The 20,139-nt window shown below is 37.5% G+C and overlaps 1 long non-coding RNA gene across 1 annotated transcript; it reads left to right on the top strand.

The window, feature by feature from the left end:
* The first annotated feature begins 1,387 nt into the window (after positions 1-1,387).
* On the top strand, positions 1,388-18,245 carry LOC307125226. Its single transcript, XR_013816341.1, has 3 exons — positions 1,388-1,529; positions 15,099-15,145; positions 18,109-18,245. It is a non-coding gene; the product is annotated as an uncharacterized lncRNA (long non-coding RNA).
* Positions 18,246-20,139: the final 1,894 nt, after the last annotated feature.

Raw genomic sequence — 20,139 nt, 5'->3', positions numbered from 1 at the left:
ATGAATGTGATCTTATGAAGTATATATATATTGTACTATATATACTAATGTATTATGTAGTCATTGTAATATATATTTATTGAGTAAGCCAATAAACTATCTTTAGAAAATAATAAATAATCCTTAGAATAAAATGTATCTTTTATCTTTTTAAATATCGTATCCTGTGCTTTTTTGTGCCCTTGTTATGCTTTTTCGGATATTAGCTTTCGTGTAGTGTTATTCAGTAGCTATTTGTGAGTGTAAAAGGTCTACAAAGTTTCAAAGATCAAAGTGTTCGATAAACGGAGTTATTGTCTAGCAAAGGAAAGAACCAATTCTGAACTGCCTGAAATGAGTCTTCAGAAATTCCACTCTTACTTCTTGCACGAATCTACATAGGTTTGTAACATAGTCCTCATTGAGTGCCCATGAACATCTACTTTGACCCACCCTCAAGCACTTTTGTAGCGCTGTCGACATGAGAAGACGTCGTTTTCTGCGCTATGAAAGTTTACTATGTATGCACTTTCAAAGGATGTTATTGATATGGTAAAACTGGCACCATCGTTACTGTTCATATCACCGTGTACAAGGAAGCCTCTGGAGCTGAAATTCAGATATGGTAATGGCTGTTTCATTTCCGTCACGTGCAGCAAGCCAAATTTATTGAACCGTTTGAGACACTATGAGAAATGAGGTGACTGTGCAATGTATATTATGACAAAATTAAAAAAACATTTTTTTATCTTGGATGCATGTAAATCTATTGAAGGAGACCCCCAAAACAAAGTTAGGAACCGTAGGGTTTTAAGTTGCACCTTAAAAGAAAACAAACATGCAATAGACAAATAAATACACAAAGAAGCGTCATGCCCCATGCACGTTAATTAAAAGCTGTACTGTACCACTAAACTAACACATGTATAGAACTACTAAGTTACTAAAAAGTGTTTTATTTCTTCTTCTTCCCCCATGTCTTTTCTTGCCAATGCACCAAGTAAGCCACGACTTCCATTGGTCCTTTCTCAGAAAAACACAGACATATTTATGTGTGCTCACATAACTCCACACGCTGTGGGGATGCAAACTCAATACAGTGCAAACAGTACATTTTAATTCTTCCTCTCTCTCTCTCTCTCTCTCTCTCTCTCTCTCTCTCTCTCTCTCACATGCACACACGCTGCATTTGCAGTGGACTTTGGACTGTACCAGATGGCTTATGCTCTGCTACAGGACTGAGTCTCTGAGAGGGAGGAGAGTGGAGCAGAGGAAGGTGGGGGGTGGAAGAGTATGCAGAAAAGTGGCAGTGGTCTTTTCACTGAGCGTTTGTGTCTGGAGCGTTCACTAGCTTCTACCACTCTCTCTCTCGCTCTTATTGTTGCTCAGGTTGGAGGTTGAAACTGGATTTAACTGACTCCTATAGGAAAGAAAGTAAAGTGAAATAGAGGAGCAGAGCAGTGTGTTGTACATGTTTTTTCAGATATCGCTGTATGATTATAAAGAACGGTCCCGAAACGGAACAGACGGCTGAAGTTGTGGAATAGTGGGTAAGTAGATTTCTGGAGTCTGGCTGAGTGCCGTGTGTGTGTGTGTGTTTGTTTGTGAGGTTAGGTTTTGATACCATGAGCATGTTTTTCTCGGTACAGTTTTTCACTTTATGGCAATAGGAGGGTCTAAAGTTAGCACACAGGTTTTCTTCATCTAAGTGTGGCGAAAATGTAACTATTCCACTTTGGGAGGCTTACGATCAGTTTAGAAGGGTAAACAAACTATTTATGCAGGCAAGAATGTTTGATTTGCATGTACATACTTGATAGAAGTACTGTTGACACAATAGACAATATAAAATCTGTAAAAGTGAGAAATATTGGGATCCATGTGCATGTGCAGCATGTGAGTTATGCTATATACTTGAATGAATATCATATGAGTCTGTATGCATGCATGCGTGTGTGTGTCGTACACTCATCTGGAATGTTTGCATGTGTGTTGTGGATGTGTATTAATCCTAACGGAGGGGTTGCTCACTGCTGCAGTGTATGATGGACTCAGCTGCTGTCTTTTTCCTCGTCTATGTCTCCTTTGTTCAGACGTCCCGACATCTACTGCATCCAGAAATAGAGACTCTCTCTCTCTTTCACTCCCTAGTGTTTTGAGGGGGCACACACACAGAGACATAGTTTCAGATGGCATCAAAGCAGTTCCTCACAGCTGTCTGCATATGCTGTCGACTTACTGATAAACCAAGCGTCGCAAGAAAAACCTCTGATTCATTCTTATCACTCCATAATCCATATAATCGCTCATCAGTTACTTTCTAAAGGGCTTTGAGTTGTTTATGCTTATGCTGCATTAGCAATGTGTGCACAGCCTGCAAAAGTTGTTGGGTAACTTTCTGTACAAGTATGCGCGGGTTCAGGGGTGGTTGGGTGTAATCTGCACTAGAGTTTGAAAATAATATACAGCATGTCCAAAAGGATATCCTGAGGGGAAACAGCCTAAAATAGCCATACTTTTTAAACTTCATTTCAATCTCTTATCGCAACTTTTGTGTTTATGGAGACTGAACGAATCTGTGGCTGAGAAACTGATTAACGACAAAAAGAAAACAGACTCAATGAGCAGAAAAGGGAGGTAGAGATACAGACTGAGAATGAGGGAGAGAAAAGGGCTTACTAGGAAGAGAGACACATGCGGTCTTTGCATGCCGTGCATTCTTAGTGGCTGACCCCTATGGAAAATAACAACAGGCACATGTGAAGGTCATTCAGTCATCATCCTCCCCTCATACTGACCACTTGCGCGCACAAACACACCACTGGTCATATAGTTTGCTTTTTCAACACTTGCTTCGTTCACAAATCTGTCTGTCAGCACTTGATGAAACCACCAACTCAAGTCTTCATCGCTTTACTCTGTAACACTAAGAGAGAATGAGAAAAATAGGCCAAAATCAAACCAAGGCGGCACCTGTGATTTAAAAAAGTGTTTCTTGTTGTGTCTGATATCCTCCTTTTCCTCCTCTTTTTAATCTGATTAGTTCTCATGTTTTTGCTCAGCTTGCTCATACCAAGGAGCGAGAGGTCACGATGACTCCCATTGTGTTTGTGAAAGGAGACGATGAGGTCATGAGGGACTTTGGTCCTTCAGAGGTCAAAGTTCAGATTACGGGCAGGCTGTGTTCTTGGTTGGATGCTGTTTTGAGTGGCTAAACTGAATAAGATGACACCTGGAGAACCCATTAGATTAGAATATATTTACTATGGTACTTCTTGCAAATCTGAGTTTGGAAATAAGCGAAATATTTTTGTTTTTCTTGATGAATGGATGATGGTGCAAATGTGTTTTTTATTTGTTGTTAGTGTCCGTGAGATTTTTGTAAATACTCTCCTCCCCTCCTTACCTTTGCTCTACTTTTGTCTTCATGCGCTATTACGCAATGTCTAAAGATTTCACATTCTGCCTTGTAAAAAAATAAACCACAGTGTTCACTGTTCATATATAATTGAGAAATCATCTGCATATATGATCTAAATGAACTATTGCTATTTAAAAAAGAACCACGTGATCTTCTGCTGAGGTGTATGAACACAATTATGTCAGTTTCACAACATTGTTAAAATTGAGGTCTGATAATTTCATGGCACTTGCGACCATTTAGTTAAACTATTTTAATTTTACATTTCAGGCTCCGTGAGATGAATTGCAAGCACTGCTGGGTTCACCACAAGATTTCAAAATAGTTGTTGATAGAGTGTAACTTGACCTTAGCCAATGGCGTTGCTCAGAGCTGCTTTAATCCCTCCCACATGTAAACAATGGCATGTTGCCCAGAGCAACTGCCAAAACCGTCATGCCTCATGTGAACTGACCGAAAGTGCCTTTTCCCACCTCTCTCTCTCTCTCTTTCTCTTTCTCTTTTTGCCATATTCTATTACTCTGTCTCTGCTTGCTTTCTGTTGTTAGTTCATAGGAAGAGAAAGAAAGAGTTGCACCTGTAGCCAATGCGCTTTTGTTCAGGCACATGTATTCCCAGTTGTATTTGCTTTGATTAAACAAACAAACTACTATTGTATTTTTTTTTATTATTATCTCAATTGAATTATGTTATCCACTTTTTAATCCTTTTAGGGTCCACTACTTGTGGTTGCCTTTATAAAGAAAAAAAAAAACAAGCATCATATTGCTCAATCCATAATTAGCAAGCGCTTTGCATTTTGCTTGCTAAATTCAGAAGAGAAGAATATGCCGACTGAAGCTCAACTATCAACACATGTAAAGTTAGTTGACGGTCCTGTGCAAAAAAATCCTGTGCACAAAGGAGTGTATGCAATTGTTTGAGCTAGATGAAGTCTGACAGTCTGTATTTAAATTAGGGTGTGTCTAAAGAAGGTCAGCAATGCTGAAAATACATTGAGGATCTGGTTTTCGATTTGCCATTATGACAGATCCCAGATGTTTTTAGTTTCTATATGGTCAGAAACTGAACAGAGCATACAGCTCAAAAGTAAAAAAAAAAAAAATTTTTTGAAAGAAGTCTCTTATTTGATCAAGTATACAGTAAAATTGTGTTCAAATGATTTGTTATATCTTAAAGTTCCTCAGGTTCGAACAGAGCTAGGAAAAATATAATGCTGCTTCTGCTTGGAATAATTAATCTTAAAACGTACTATGCTTCCATCAGTTTAAGTTACTTTTTACAGATTGTGTTTTAGCCTTTGGGAAATTGCGATTGTGTTTTGATGTGTATCTGTATGTTATTGTAGCTGCTTTTTTTGGCCAGGTTACTCTTGTAAAACAGATTTTAATCTCAATAAGTTTTTAACCTGGTTAAATAAAGAGTGAATGAAAAAAATTGTAATTTTGTAAACTTTAAAATAAATTTAAATGACTTAATTTTAACATCTTTTAAAATTTTATTGTCAAAGTTGAATTTTCAGCAGCCATTTCTCCAGTCTTTCTAATATGTAGATTCGGAGCTCAAGAAACATTTCTTTTTATTGTTAATTTTGAAATCAGTTGTTCTTTTTCAGGATTCTTTGAATAGAAAGTTTAAAAGAACAGCAATTTTTGCGATAGAAATATTTTGTAGCATTAAAAATGTCTTTCCTTTTCTGACCAATTCATCCTTGTTGAATAAGCGGTAATTTCTTTAGAAAAAAAAGATAGACTAATCTTAATGACCACAAACTTTTGGACGGTAATGTGTCTTTCATTTGTACTGTTAATCTAAGATCGTATACTTAAAGGGATAGTTTACCCTGAAATGAATATAAAGCCATCTTTTACTCACCCTGCTGTTGTTCTAATGCCCTAATGCGCTCCTTCTGGCTTTTTTCGGACCTCAAAAGCAGAAATTTTTATTTCGTCTCGCACTCATCACAGGAACGTACGCAGAGTAACGTAGGCCGAGCTCAGTATTTAGACTGAATAATAGGGTTTCTTTCTCGCAAAAATTATAGCATGCCTCCTGAACATTTTCCATATATGGTGCGCGTTTCACTGTATCATTACGTGATACTTTTGTATCATTTTTGTAATGTTTTAGCCTGGTTGCTATTCAGTGCCTTTATAGGAAGGCGCGCGTGCAGGACTATTTTAAAAATTTCTGCTTTTGATGTCCAAAAAAGATAGAAGGACATAGGGCATTAGAACAACAGCAGGGTGAGCAAAAGATGGCTTTATTTTCATTTCAGGGTAAACTATCCCTTTAACAAAAGTTAATGTGACACATGTTAATTACCATATGCCACAATAAAATGCTGTAAAATCTATTGCATGAGGAGTAGACTTTGTGACCTCATTATAATTGGCTAAACACTTGGGCTGCACAATATATCGAAATGATCGAAATATCGCAAATGTACATATCGCGATATGCATATCGCAGCGGCACGCAATATCTTAATGATTTTAATATGCTACTTCAACATTGTGAAAAGTGTACGTTTTAGGTTGACGCATATAGCAGAGAATAGACTGGGCACAAGAGTTATTAAACGCAATAACTTGCGAAAAACCATTAAAGCATGTTATCCCTTCAGTTCTGTTTTGTGTCTTGTTACTCACTCGAAATGTCAAACACACACACACAGTTATGTCAAAATGGCTGTCTTGATGAGTATTCATGTAAATACAGTCGGTTATGCTTTAAGTGAACGATATCAGTTGGGGAAAGAAACCAAATGCGTGTCAATAGGATCCGTGCATTATGTCTTAAAGTGACAGCCTGCTAATACAGTAAACAGGGTTCCTACACAATTTTCATTTCAAAATTCCATACTTTTCCAGGCTCGAATTTCCAGACTTTTTCCGACCATATTTAACTTGTTCTGATAAATTGTTTTCAAATTCAACTGCTAACAAGTGTTACATTATAAAGATTTAGTATTGGCGTTTTTGCCTTTTATTAGGATAGGAAAGTAGCTAGCCCGGAAGTAAGGTGGGAGAGAGAGGGGGGCGGGATTGGGAAAATTCCATGAGGCAGGACTCGAACTCGGGTCTCCCAAAGCACAACAGCACTACATGGCGAACCACTTACCCACAATGCTATCGGCACCGACAAGTCTGTTACACTCTGAGTCAAAACCTCTATGTAGGCTATCTAATATTTTGAAATCCTATATTAAAATATTGCCTTTTGTGACCTTAACGATCAAAATGCTAAATTAGTCACAATTTTTTTAAAGGATTATTAATTTACCCAAAAATGAAATTTCTATCATAATTTACTAACCCTCATGTCATTCTAAACTAATATGACTTTTGTTAATCTTGGAAATCTTGGACACATGAAGATATTTAAAGGATTAGTTCACCTTAAAATGAAAATGTCCTAATCATTTACTCACCCCAATGCCATCCAAAATGGCAACCAACTCAGTTGGTTGCTCAAAAACTTAATTTATCTTTCACTGAAGAAAGTAAGTCATGGATATCTTGGATGGCATTGAGGTGAGTAAATGATTAGGACATTTTCATTTTGGGGTGAACTAGTCCTTTAATAAAGGGACTAAAATCTCTCAGATTTAAAATATAATGGTTTTGAAAGACATGGGGGTGAATAAATGACACATTTTCATTTTGGGTGTACTATTCCTTTAAGAACTCCACCATCGACTCTGTTTTATCCTCAAACCCAACTTGCTTTCTCAAACTACAAAGTGCTGTGTTAACCACTGTTGAACTGTGAAAAGGAAGGAACACACAGGTCTGACCTTTACTGCCATAGCTAGGCTACAAGTTTTTCATTCATTGAAAAAAACGTTTGTGTATATATTTATTATATATATTTAGAAATTATTAATTTTATATTTAGAAAATGAAATAGGGACAATAGTCTGGAAATATAAATATTTTTCCATACTCAGATTTATTTTTTCCATACTTTTCCAGACCTGGAAATTACTCAAATCAAATTCCATACTTTTCCATACTTTTTCAAACCCCGTAGGAACCCTGCGTAAACCTGCTGCTGTCTGTCAAACAACAAAAGAACAAGAGGAAATCACTCAGTGCTCTTGGCTGAATAATATTTGTAGCTTTATTAAGTTCTTATTTTTAATAACAAAGATACATTAAAATAACAAAAATAATCGTCCACCTCTAGTTCAGGTGTGTTTGTTTACCTGGATGTTCTTGATGTTAAGTTTTAGGTTGATTTAACTATATATTACCAAGTCAAGAAAAGAGTTTATTTCATTACATTTTTTGTTTGTTTACATTGATGTTAAAATTATATGGTCAGATTTGTGACATTCATTTTTGCTAAAACACTGCTGGTCACTTTCAGAAGTTGTAGCGATGCTTTCTTTTCCCAGAAAGAATGTGAAACGCATAAATGGTATCATTCTCAGTGTTTAAAAATATATTTTTTAATATAATTTAAATAGATTTTACACACTTAAAGCAATATCATATCGCATATCGCATTATTTAACAAGGTATTGCATATCGCATTTTTCTTCAATATCGCACAGCCCTACTAAACACAAACATTAATAATGATGTAAGTAGCTGACAGATGTAAGAGCTGTAGATCAGGAGGAGATTTGGAAGAAAACAGGACAGATAAACAGAAAGCGAGACTTTGAATCTGACTCGCTTAGTCGTGTTGTAGATGTAGAAAGAGAGAGTGAGACAGAGATGCCTTGGGCTAAGTCTGACCCAGCAGTGTAAAAATACCATCTATTTTTTTCACACAGTCACACTCTCGTCTATTAAAGATACTGTTTATCTCCCTGTGCCTCCAACCAAAAGAGGGACACAACTCTCCATCTAGAAATAGATCAGAAGTTGTGTGCTGTAAATTACGCTATAGAGTCCTGACAGTGTTCTTATAGCTTTGGTTGGGTTTTTTCTCATTAGATTTTATGGGTATTGAGAGGAAGGCTGCTGCTATGGTGACAAAAAGATTTTCCCTTACTACAATTATTCTAGAGTTTATGGTTGTGAATGGTGCTACAGAGTTTGTAATAGTGCATCTACATGCATCCCAGAATAGTCCAAAGAATGACAGGAAGTGGATTGCCACAGTTGCAGGGGTCAGGCAGGGTCAACTCTGTGACTGGAGACTGGAGGAGTAGAATGGTACACACTCACAGCTTCTTAGGGACAAATGGTGTGACAAGAACACACAGTTCTTCACTTCTCCTTTGCTCTTTATTCACAGAGCTCAGGCATGTTTATATTTATGGTTGTGCATTATAGGCTTTTGTGATGCAAATTATCACATATGAAAATATGGTCTGACAGTCACGCAAATGAGTGTTTTGTCCTTTTTATTTTTATTTTTTCAATACACAATGACAATTCTGAGAAACATCAAGAGGTTTTTCTTTCATAGCTCAGGAATTCTTTCTGTAATTTGATATATTGGTATACCTTATTGGAAAACATTCATTGTTTTTTTATTATTATTTATTTATTGTATTTTCTATGCTCATTTCCCCTATTTTACATTACGATTAGCAGTGGTGTCATCTAACAGTCAAAGTTCTTTAATCTTTAAAAACACTATTTCTGTACTGTGCATTATGATGGTGTGATGCCCAAATGAACCTGTAGCATAAAAAATGATTGATTTTGTAGTGTTTTATTTTTTATTTATTCCGACAAAACTGAATATTATCCTTAACAAGAAGATTATTTTATCATATTGACCACAATTTTAATGTGTGCTAATGTTTGATTAAACCTTCAGTTTTGTCTTAGATTTTTCTACTAAAAGGTATTTCCTAAGGAGAAGATAATTGAAATCACTGACTTTTTAATGTTTTAACAAATCTTTGCAATGTGTGACCATCTTCTGAAATTGAGATACTATACTTTTTTTTCTCCGAAGAAAAGCAGCAGTAGAGACGCAGCAAACTTAAGAAAACAAAATGGCTCTCAATTTAATCTCAATGTTGTCTGGTAGAACAACTATTATATTCTTATATACTATTCTATATACATATTAAAGAGATCACATTTCTTTTTTCTTCTTCTTTTCTATGAGAAACACACAGACAGCAGCGAAACGAATTGGAAATAGCACACTCTCGGTTTTCTTCCAGCTTCCTGCAGCACTGCTCTAGGGAGGTGCCGCAGAACACGTTCCAGGCGTTCTTCTGTGTAGTAAATCCAACCACAGAGAGAAATCACATTCCAGTGTTAATTCATGGATTAATTTCGGCAAATTAAATGGTCTATGAAACGTCAGAGCACAGCACATGCTTTAGAAACATCTGTTTATGACATCCTTGTGTAAGTCTTTCGTGTTCCCTTTGTCATGCAGCTGAAAAGGTTTATTTTGCAGATCTGAAATGGTCACCTTGTCTTTGTTCACGTTATCCAGCAGAAATGTCTCTTAACACATCGTTAGACTTTAAGCATTTCTTAGCAAAACATGAGAGTGCCTCTCTGTGTACATTACACATGACAGAATGAGACCGTATATGAAAGTCAGCCAAAGCAATTGAAGAAAGCTAGTGACCGGCTGTGTTTATTATTTCTTATGTAGAAGTCCAGAGCCATGTAGTCAAGTCACCTTCATTTATATAGTGCTTTTACAACACTGATTGCTTCAAAGCAGCTTTACAGTGATGATAGGAAATTAATTTAATTTTTGAAGAAAAGTTTTTGATTAATTTCTGTTGTAAAAGCTGATTAGTTACTTAATTTGGTGCCATTTAAACAACACCATCCTCAATCAAAACAGAAAACCCCCAATGCGTTCCGGCGTTTGTAGCACACAAAACATGCACTGTACTCAACTGTCCAGCTGTTCACAACACGTTACCTCTATAATGTACGTGTCATTATAGAAGTAACAGGAATTCATGTCGATGTTAACAGTTTAGTAGCCTACAGTTTGTATTTCTAAGAGAAATAATATTCAATGAAAAAAAAAATATGCTGGGAATTGATTGGATGATAAAAAAGTGTTACAGACAAGAATAAACGTTTGCTAAAGCAGCTATTTTTTATGTTTGTTAACATTATATAATTGTTACTGGTATTCTGGCTTCTCAGCAACTGATTGTCATAAGGGGAGTTGGGTTTCCAGTCTCACATTTTCTCATATTTTCTGAATGAAAAAAAGAAGCCTTTTGAGATTAGTGACATGAGCAGAAATGGAAAGTTAGGAAGTTTTAAAAGGAAATTCTTTATTTTTTTTTTTAATTAAATATTACGAAGACAGTTTTTTTTTTTCCTTTTGAATAATAACATGCTCTGATAAATCATTCATAATAATGGTTGAAGAGACATCTGGAATAGTTTGTTTCTCAAAAGGCTTCCTATTTTCAGTCAGAAAATATGACAATGTGAGACTGGAAACCCAACTCCCCTTATGACAATCAATTGCAGTGGTAACTGAGAAGCCAGAATACCAGTAACAATGAAAGAGCTGTGGGATCTCTTGAACAGGTAAATGACTGAGGTGTCCGTTCTCAAGCCAGAAAGAGAAAGAACAGGCCTGGAATGTAACTTGACAGGCAACATATATGTTGATAAAGTTTCAGGACATCTGGACACAGTTTCATTGAGCAACTCTTTGAGGGATATTTTTCTTCATTCCTCTCTTTTTTTCACCATTCACTGGAGATCTAGAGCCACAGAATGTCTTTTACTTGACCAAAATATATTTTAGATTACAATCAGTGTCTGGGATGGTTTTCCTTTTGAACTGTTTTATGTGCTTGTTCTAAATTCAAACCTACTCCATTTTCAGCATGATGATCAGTGTTATATAATAGACATATGACTTCACCCTAATGGACAGAAATTGTTTTTACTAGCGCAGTAATTAGCAGGTGGTCTGTGTTTTCCCTGCATTTGTCTGCCGCTCAGGAAAGGAAGGAGCCAAACATGTGCATGTATGTGTGTGTGTGTGTGTTGGCAGTGTCACATGGTGAAGGCATGTGTGTTTCCTCCCAGAGAGGCCTCCGCTGAGTGTATGTGTACGCATGTATATGAATGAACTTGTTGCACTGCAGCAGTTTCCAGGGTCACAGGGTGCAATGCTTTCAGAGCAGCACTGTATGTTTACAGTGCTCATGCACATACATTCAGAGACATACATTAACATACTCACCTACCCAGAGAGGCCTCTTAGGGTGGAAACCCAGTTCATTCCCTCTAAAAACCCACAGATGTTTTGTGCAATTTGGTTCTTTGTGTTGTCCAGTTAAAGGAATATATTCTGGGTTCAGCACAAGTTAATCTCAAATCACTGCATTTGTTGCATAATGTTGATTAAAAATGTAAATTTTATGTTATTTAGACATGCTTTTAGACACCTACAATTGAATACAAAAGTAAATGGGGCCAATTTTTGAAGTTTTAAAAGCGAATGAAAAAAGTGATGCTTAATTTTATAAAAGCAATTCTTTAGTTAAAACTTGTATTATTTGACCTGTAAAGTTGTTGTTGTGGTGTTTACAGTCCTGTTTACGGTTTTAGACGTAATCTTTTTTCATTTTCAAACTGAAATCATGTTATCACGCAGTGTTTACATCTTGTGATCATGCTATTGAAACAGTGAGTATTTAATGTGGAAATTAATTTTTGTGGTAATCAACGTTATGCAACAAGTTAAGTCAATTGAGCTTAACTTGTACAGAATGCTGAATATTCCTTTAAACCTACTTGTAGCGAGCACTTTCTAACATATCTAGTAAAGCCAAAAATAGAAGGATCAAACAAATGGATCAATAAAATTCTCGATCTGTCCAATGATTTTCAACCTCTTTGAACTGATTTGAAACAATTAAAATCGAATTGAAATATGCATCGTTTTCTGAAAATTCGTGGAGTAAAAATAACACATTTTATAAAAGATAAATTATATGAAAGTCTGAGGCCAAAGAGAAAAAGAAAGGACAAACTGCAGGGAAAATGGAGACATGAGAGATAGACATTTAGACTGTAGTGAAATACAGAAACAGTCAGACTGTCAAAGGCTCTATTGTCTTTACTTTGCTCTGGGCTCAAGACATCCGCATAGTTGTACCTCTCTATGGGGCCTTTGCACAGCTGTGTGCGCATGCATGGGCGTCCTCTTACGCAGTATGGGTTACAGTGTAACTGTGTCAGTGTTTTCTCTAGGAAGAGTGTTTGTCTTACAGGCCGCTGGAGAGGCCCTTTTGTTTAACTTGGTGAAGAGGATCATCCTCAAAGCGAAAGCCCAAAACAGTACTGTACGCTTGCACTATGGTGTAGTCAATGTGCTTGTAGAGTATGCACGCTTGTGTGTGCGCGCGGATGTCATTATGTATCTCTGCAAGTTTGTTTAGTGTCTACGCTTCAAGGAAAAGCAAGCGGTGGCCCCGCTCAGTTATTACAGTTATTAGCTGTGTTTACATCCAAGTTGCGAAATTAATTTAGGTGAGAAAGAATGTCACAAAAACTGTTTGCAAATGAAAAAGTGACATTTCATGCCCCATGCTCGAGAGAACAAAATCATCACTTCTGTGGAAATTGGCTACCTCCTCACAGAACTGTTTGCCAAACATTTTATGGACTGGCTTTGCCTCCAACATTTCTAAATAACCAGAAAAAACATATTTTCTTGTTGTTCTCTGAGCAAATTATTCAGTTACACAAAGTGACACGTGACTTTTGGGATGCTTATTTAGGAATTTATTTGGCAAATGGGTTGTCGTCGTGGTCAATATGCATATCTTCTTACTGAAAAATACTTTAACCACCTGAAGCAAGCATATTTTATGTACTTTTTAAAATGCATTTTGGTATTTCCAAACAATATTTTTAATGTAGTGTCCCTGAATTAACAAAAAACATATGAAACCAGACTGTCGTATTTTTTTCTCCAGTTTCTTGCCCCAGCTTTTAAAAATGTGCTTATGCTAGATGTGGATCCCATGAAGAGTTTTTCATTGTTCATTGTTTCTCCCGAAAAGACCAAAAACTGCCTTATTGTATGAACAATATTGTATGAACTTGTTTTATTTGCATCTTGGTATTTTTAACGTTTGGAAATATATGAACATATGGATGTTTTTTTTCATAGTTTCTTTAATTTATGGTAAATGTGGCTCCCGTGAAAAGTTTTTCTTTGTTGTTTCTCCCGAAAAACTGTCCCATACCTGCTTGCTTTTCTGTGAAGGACTTGATCACACATCAGTATCCAGAAGCTTTTTTCATTTCTCACTGTAATAACTCTCAGCTCACAGTGACAAGGGCCACATAATCAATAGCTCTGAACCTGAAGACCTCAGATCCGTGGTCATAGTTCAGAATTCTGTGTAAGGGGAGTCTGTGAAACAATACTGCCCTCTTCTGGGAAGAGGGAGGAGAAAAGTCCAGAATAAGGCCAGCAACAGATCAGAGTCACTGCTCTAAGAGGAATAGAAAGCTTTGCAGCAGATGTGCTCTTATAATAGCCCCCTTAATGGAAGCGAAACACCAAACCAAAATAGTGAAATCCAAACAGGTTAAATCTTTAGGAAAGTAACACAAAATTGAGATCATCCCCATCCTCTTCTGCACACTTTCTTGGCTTGTAGTCAATTTTGATTGCCTCTTTTTAATCTGTCATTGAACTTTTGTTTTAGGAAACAAAAAAACTAAATGTAGCTCGTGAATTAGTCACAGTACAGCTGAATGACAGACTGACAGAAGAAACCGACATTCACAAACACACACACACACACTTTACTCATGTGCATTGGTAGAAATGGAGCTGTCTGGTGCCATGGCAACCAATGCGGATATCCACCCTGATTCCCACCCCCTTCCTCATCAGAAAAAGAGAGAAAGTGAGAGAGAGCGATAGAACGTTAATTAAAATGGAAGCAGGGAATAACCGGAGAGCGGAGGGGGGTGGTGGTGGGGGGATTGAGAGGAAAGCATAGCTTCTACAAGATAAAAGGTTAGACTTTGCCTACAATGCAAATAAAAAGGAAATGAGACAAATCCGGATTTCTGTTCTTCATGAAATGAAGTCCAACGTAATTACACAGGTTTTTCAAAAATTGACACAATGCCAAATAATGAAAAACTGCAATTTACAAGTAGGGAAATATATTACCTACATTTACATATTTTTTCTTTCTTTTAATATTCTTTTTTATATTTTAATAACGATTGCCTTACCCACTTTTGCTTTGACAATACAAATGTGTAAATATTTGTCATGCAATGAAGCACAAGAAAAAACTGAAACATTAACACACACATACACACACACACACACACACACACACACACACACACACACACACACACACACACACACACACACACACACACACACACACACACACAGGAAAAGCACCAACATGAGCTAACCAGGGCGTCAGGCCGGGGCATCTGAGGACAACATGGGAGGGAGGTAAGCGGGGGGAGGGACTAAGGTAGATTTAGAACTGGAGAAAATAATAATTCCAGAGTACACAGAGAAATAAATGAAGGGATCGAGAGAGATTGTGGCATAGTGAGAGATGGGGGGTAGAGTAAAGATCATGACGTGCCTATGTCAGCCAAAGGCATTGAGTTCAGACATGATCCACTGTGACACTCCTGAGACGTGCATTTTAAAACAATTTTATAAAGGTTTGACTGTAATATTCTTTCACTAAACTGAGGTATTTTTTGTATGTCCCTTACAGATCAACCTGCAAATTCAACATGGAATTGAATATTTCCTACATAAGAGGTAAGAGCTATGTGATATGGCCTTTGATATGCATGGTCGCAGTACTGTAGTGAACCTGCAAGTGGCAGACTGTCACACCAGCGTCCTGTTGGAACCGTCTGTTCAACTGTCTTCAAAACATGACCCAGCAGAACAGTGTTATAAAAAGGGAGTGGTTGGTGGCACCACCCCTCTATAGTCACAACTCATGAGTCAACCAGATATCATCATCATAATTCGGGTAAAAGAACAGCGGTTTTGCACAGCAGGAGTCATCTGTGTGATCCTATAGTTGGAAAGGTATTACACATTCCACATTCTCTCTTTTAAGTGTACTCTCCTCTTAGAGCTAGTAAAAACTCTACCTCTTAAAGACTATGTGGACAGCATGGACGTGCATTCAATCACTGTACATAATTAGCTAAATATTATAGTAGCTTTTTTCCACCTGAGAGTTAAAAATAGAATTTTTATAATTGTGGGAAAGTTACAAAGCAGAAATAGTTACATAGTACATTGTAAGATGGTTACATAACACAAAATGTCACAAAATGCATTGTGACAATATATCTTGTAACAACTGACTGTCAAGATTTTTATTACCCCACAAAGTTGTGATTGCGAGATATAAAGTCAAATGACGTCACATAGCGAGGGTCGCATTGCAATAAAGTTGCATTAGTGAGAGAAACAAGATAAAGCATGTCATATTGTGAGATATGAAGTCACGAAATATAATGTTGGAATTATGAGTCACAGTTGCGACATTGATTAAAAAAATTACAATTGGGAGAAAATAAAAGATATATTTTGAATTGCAAAATTGGAATTATGAGAAACAAAGTTGCAACTGTACATTTTGCAAATGCAGCGAAATTACATCTCACAGTCAAATTGTGAAAAATAAAGTTGCAATCACAAGACACAAAGTCACAACTGTGAGATATAAAGTCACAGTTTGGGAGAAATAAAGTTGCATTTATGAGAAACAAAGTTGCAATTGTGAGATGTAGCGAAAGTGAGAAATAAAGTTACAGTTGTCAAATTTACAGTCTCATTTTGAAATAATAAAGAGTTGGAATTATGAGAATAAAGTTGCAATTTACTCGCAGACGGAATCAGGCATCCATTAAAGACCTGCGAAAGTATTTGCTTTCTGAAACAACAGTAATCGTGTCAGGATTCTGCACATCTGTGCATGAAGCAAGAGAAAGAAAACATGACTCAGCAGTCTCCTGGCACCCTCTTAGGGCCAATCTTTGTTGTGGGATAGCTGCCCATGGATGTGCCCGATCAAATAAACCTTAATCTCCATAGGCTTCCAGGCCAAACAGGCCGGTCCGGCTCCATCTAGTCCTATCCAGGCAGGCCGCCAGTCTGCCTGGGCCTCGCTTGCAAAGTCATGCCCACTGCGCCCTCCCTGCAGCGGGTACTGGACCGAGGGGAATGACCCCCGCCCCTCCCTCTTTCTCTTGCCCAGGCCTGTTTGAGATAGCCAATGGTATAACCAACTCGGACAAAGTTAAAGTGGTTCGAGACAAGCTTTCATCCAATCAGAGCACACTGCAGTAGAGCAAGCAGGTGGGTGGGGGTGGAAAGGAGAGAGACAAGGCGAAAGACAAAGGAAACAGAAGATGGAGGGATTGACTTGGCACAAGGGAGAAGAGTAGAAATCGAGATAGATGGAGGAGAAAAGAACATGTTGTTTGTCGGAGAGGAAGCTACGAGTATCGACTGTTGCTCCACTTATTGATCGTTCTCAAACGCTGTTTGTCCAGCACAGTCACAGAGACATTTATCTTCACATGTGCACACACCCAGATGTTGTGCGGATTTTGAAACATCTGTGCAATTTTTGTAACAACCGTTACTGCCAGTGTTCTTTGAATAGTAACACCCACATTGTGAATTCTGGACCTCAGGGCAGGAGACAGACACACTCCATGCGTCTTCCTGCCAAGATTCGCCAAGTTCACTCACCAGTGAGAAATTGGTTAGTGTAGCAGACTGACTCCTCCGCCTCATATCGCTCATCCTTTTCCAGCCATCAATAGATGGATGACCCAGGCAGACCGGAGGTGATGGAGGAATGGGCAGAGAGCAGAGCTCCCACACACAGAGTCTATCTATACTTCTGTCTGTTTCAATAGATGAAGGGAAGAGAGTTGATTGAATGAGTTCAGCTGCATTGCTTTGCTTTCTGCTTCAAGACTGAAGAATCCTTCTATCTCTCCATCTTCCTTCCTCCTTCCATTTCCTGACCACTGTTTGTCTCCTCAAGAGTCCTCTCAGACACCACACACACACACAACACATACAGGAACACTGACTTAAAATACACAAGCGTCCAGTGGGGCAACATTATCTAAAGAAAAAGGTCAGGTAAATTGGTGTTTCACAGATACACTTGATTGAAAATTACAGAGCAAATTACACTCTCGGGAAAACAAAGTGGAAAATGTCACCTCACATCTAGCATATTGGTACCTTTTGATAATAAAGTAAATATCTTTTTGAGCGTGACCAGCTGTTGTACCCCTAAAGGTAAATCGTTTTTTTTTTTTTAACGCTTTCCTATTATTTTTTGTAACTCTAGGGTCCTCTGAGAATCGAAATCTTGCCCGAATAGAATAGAATAGAATTTTCGGTAACACTTTACAATAAGGTTCATTAGTTAACATTAGTTAACTACATTAGTTAACGTGACCTAATAATGAACTGCACAACTTTGTTAATGTTAATTTCAACATTTACTAATGCATTATTAAAATCTTGCTAATGTTAGTTAATGCACTGTGAACTAACATGAACAGCTGGATTTTTATGAACTAACGTTAACAAAGATGAACTAATGTTGAACAGAGGTGTTGTTCATGGTTAGTTCATGTTAACTAATGCATTAACTAATGTTAACTAATGCAACCTTATTGTAAAGTGTTACTGAATTTTCATATAATCAAGGTTCTTTTTATTGTCTCCCATAGGAGAAATTTGTATTGAATGAGAGAACTGCTGCAACATTAACCAACAAAACATACATAGTACAGACTAGAGGTCTTCATGGGTCCAAAATGTTTTACCCGAACCCGAAGAGACCCGCAAATGTGCTACACAGAACCGACCCGGACCCGTCTATTATTTGAAAAGTTGGACCTGGACCCGAGCAGAAACGAGAAATTCCATAAATGTACTACACAGACCCGACTGGACCCGATCATATTCCACAGCAAACTGTTATTAACAAAGTCAATAAATAAGTCGCAGAAATTTGTCTTGCCTACCCGACTCTTTGTCTTGCCTCTAGTTAGCAGTCTTTTCCTTTGTACCCGTCTGTGGTGCATGCAGTCCTCCTTGACAAGAAAGTTCCCTCCATGTTATTCCTCTACCGAGCATGCTTAATTCACTCATTATTCCAGCATTAAAAGTCCACTTGCTATCACGGTGATGGATGACAAATGCAAGTTTTGCATTTTGTTGTATCTCGAGTCAACTCACATAAGGTAACTTCAACTGTTTGCCCTTTTGAAATGTATTAAAGGATTAGTTCACTTTTAAATAAACTTTTGCTGATAATTTACTCACCCCCATGTCATCCAAGATGTCCATGTCTTTCTTTCTGCAGTCGAAAAAAATTAAGGTTTTGGATGAAAACAGTCCAGGGTTTTTCTCCATATAATGGACTTCAGTGGGATCCAAACGGTTCAAGGTCCAAATGACAGTTTCAGTGCAATTTCAAAGGGCTTTAAACGAAACCAAACGATACCAGACGATGAATAAGGGTCTTATCTAGCGAAACGATCAGTTTCTGCGAGAAACCGAGCAGTATTTATGCTACAATCCCAAATCAGAAAAAGTTGGGACAGTATGGAAAACGCAATAAAAAAAAAAAAAGAAGTGATTTCTAAATTTACTTTGACTTGTATTTCATTGCAGACAATATGAACACAAAATATTTCATGTTTTGTCTGGTCAACTTCATGTCATTTGTAAATATGCATCCTTTCCTGTCATTCAGACCTGCAACACATTTCAAAAAAACCCTGGGCTGTTTTCATCCAAAACCTTAATTTCTTTTGGACTGCAGAAAGAAAGACATGGACATCTCGGATGATATGGGGGTGAGTAAATTATCAGCAAAAGTTTATTTAAAAGTGAACTAATCCTTTAACGACTGCTCGTTCAGAGCCATGGCAGCGGACGGTAGCATTACTTATTTAACCCTCTATGGCATGACTTTATTTTTTGGGGAAAAAAATATTTCACCCCATTTTTTGGGAGCTTGGGGGTCCCTGATAATATATCCATCATAAAAAGGTTTTCTACATAGGTGGAATAGGGTAAACAAGCAATATGTGCATTAGATAAAGTTTTCTTTTGAAAAACATCAAACAATACAAAAACACTACTACTAATTACAACTAACACCTCGGGCCCTATTTTAACGATCTGAAACGCAAGTGTCAAAGCGTGAAGCGCAAGTAACTTTGTGGGCGGGTCTCGGCGCTGTTGCTATTTTCCCGGCGGGATAAATGGCTCTTGCGCCCGGCGCAAATCTAAAATGGGTTGGTCTGAAGTAGCTTCATTATTCATAGGTGTGGTTTGGGCGTAACGTGAATAAACCAATCCGAGCGTCATCCAACATTCCCTTTAAAAGCAGGTGCGCAAGTTCCATTATGGATTGCTATTATTATGGCGTATTTACCAGGCGCACGCCAGGAGCGGTTCACAGCCGAGGAGACTGATGTTCTTGTAAGAGCAGTGAAAGACAGAGAAGTGAAGTTGTAATGTTGTACATTATGGTAAAGGTGATTTCACAGTCTTTTTTTTTTTTCAGTCTTTCAGTTTTTTCAGTTTTTCAGTCGATTTTTTTTCCTGGTTCTTGACGGACAAACCAATTTGTCAGATGTCCTTATATACATATATGTCTTGCCACTATTGGGCAAACAGGTCTTATCCTTAATTATTACAATTAGCCTGAATCATTTGTAAGCTAGATTTATGCCTATTTTTTCACA

The sequence above is a fragment of the Gobio gobio genome (assembly GCF_949357685.1).
Source record: "Gobio gobio genome assembly, chromosome: 4".
Taxonomy (NCBI): domain Eukaryota; kingdom Metazoa; phylum Chordata; class Actinopteri; order Cypriniformes; family Gobionidae; genus Gobio; species Gobio gobio.
The sequence above is the reverse complement of the archived record's forward strand: the minus strand, read 5'-3'. Positions and strand labels throughout refer to the sequence as shown.